Raw genomic sequence first — 2011 nt, forward strand, 5'->3', positions numbered from 1 at the left:
CCGCTACAGATAATGCATCACACCAGCGAGGCTGGGGGCGGAGCTGTCATCTCGTCAGTGAGGAAGAAAATCTACGTCTCGTCCCGGCCCCAGTGCCAGTGTCGTGGAGGGCTGCCCACTCCGTCTCCAGTGTGAGCCATGGGGCAAGCGACAATAGCTACCGAGTGTGTGTGTGTGTGTGTGTGTGTGTGTGTGTGTGTGTGTGTGTGTGTGTGGAGAGAGAGAGAGAGGAAAATTTGTTATTGTTTTTTTTTGTTGTTTATGTATGTGCGTGTGTGTATTTTTTTCCAAGAGGCCATCAGCATTCCGGCAGCGTCCTGAGAAATTCATCAAATTATTTAACCTTTGCTAGAATAAATAATACATGTGCTTTCTCGGGATTTATTCTGATTAAGCCGTTCTGGAGTGGTGCCAGGCCTGAGCCCGCCCCAGGAAAGGCAGGAAGGAAGCTGGTGGCACAGGATGGGAAATCAGGAGGCCAGCTGAGGGCTGGATGGGAGGGGGCCGATGAAGCCAAAGGGCCCTTGTGGTGGAGGTGGACCCCTGCGGACTCCTCCGGGATGGTGGGACACAGACGAGGAGGATGGATTCTGCTCGCCTCCATCTCTCCAGCCGCAGGCTGCCTGCGTCCATCTTGGCGTGAGGAGGGAGGTGCGGTGCAGGGAGAGCTGCACTTGGGGTTCAGAGACATGGCTCCGACTGGCGGGTGACCGCCTGTGTGCCCAGGAGGCTGACAACCAGGAGGCCTGGATTTAAATCCCTGCCCTGTTCTCTGTTCACTGTGGGTGCCGCCCTCTCCTGGTTCCTCAGTCCGTGCGCCCTTACCCACGTGAGCCTGTGAAGCACAACCAGCTTCTTTCTCCTTACACAGTCTTGTCTGACTCTTTGCGACCCCGTGGACTGTAGCCCGCCTAGCTCCTCTGTCCGTGGGGTTTCCCAGGCAAGAATACCGGAGTGGGTTGCCATTTCCTCCTCCAGGGATCTTCCTGACGGAGGGATCAAACCATGTCTCCTTAAGGCTCCTGCCTTTGGTAGGACTCTTTACCACTGAGCTACCTAGGAAGCCTCTGAAGCACAGCATCTAACATCTATTGAGTGCTTGATAGAAATGAGGTTGGAATGTATGAAACTGCTGATTTGTGACCATCTTTACCCAAAAAAGGACTGTTCCACACGGCTCAGGCTCAGCCTATACAGGGACTTCGTAACGATGGCCATGCTGACATGGAGAGTTTACTCTGTGCTCTGGTGACTAGAGCGATCCCCAGCCTTTCGGGACCAGGTTTCCTGGAAGGCAATTCTTCCATGGACCGGGGTGAAAAGGGATGGCTTCAGGATGATTTAAGAGCATTACATTTATTGTGCACTTAATTTCTACTGGCCTTCCCTGGTGGCTCAGAGGTTAAAGCGTTTGCCCGTGATGCAGGAGACCCGGGTTCAATCCCTGGGTAGGGAAGATCCCCTGGAGAAGGAAATGGCAACTCACTCCAGTACTCTTGCCTGGAGAATCCCATGGATGGAGGAGCCTGGTAGGCTACAGTCCACGGGGTCGCAAAGAGTTGGACACGACTGAGCAACTTCACTTTCACTTAATTTCTATTATTGTTATAGCAGCTCCACCTCAGATCGCAAGGCAGAGTTTGGAGACCCCTGTTTTGGTCTACATGCCTTCCACACATTCCCAATGTAACTTCAGCCCCATGAAGTCCACACAATTATTATCATCCTTGCTTTATAGATGGAAAAACCGAGGCCCAGAAAGGTCAAGGAACCTGGCAGAGGCTACCCAGCTGACAAGGGGACTGAGCTGGGACTTGAACCCTGTCTGGCTGCAGAGTACCTCTCACTGATATGCCAAGACATCACTTCTTCTGTCCTTTCCTGGGAAGACACTGCCACTGTGTATGGGGGTGAGAAAGGCGTAGAGAGAGCTCTAGAGTTCCAGATTCAGTTGCTGATGCGGAGAATAAGTAGGTGATGAAGGAGATACACTGAAAAATCTGAGCCGGTC

General features: G+C 52.7%; 1 non-coding gene across 1 annotated transcript; it reads left to right on the forward strand.

The window, feature by feature from the left end:
• The first annotated feature begins 1384 nt into the window (after positions 1-1384).
• On the forward strand, positions 1385-1456 carry TRNAH-GUG (transfer RNA histidin (anticodon GUG)). The gene has a single exon. It is a non-coding gene; the product is annotated as a tRNA-His (tRNA).
• The last annotated feature ends 555 nt before the right edge of the window (positions 1457-2011 follow it).

Source organism: Capricornis sumatraensis, chromosome 6, assembly GCF_032405125.1.
Source record: "Capricornis sumatraensis isolate serow.1 chromosome 6, serow.2, whole genome shotgun sequence".
In the NCBI taxonomy this organism is placed as follows: Eukaryota; Metazoa; Chordata; class Mammalia; order Artiodactyla; family Bovidae; genus Capricornis; species Capricornis sumatraensis.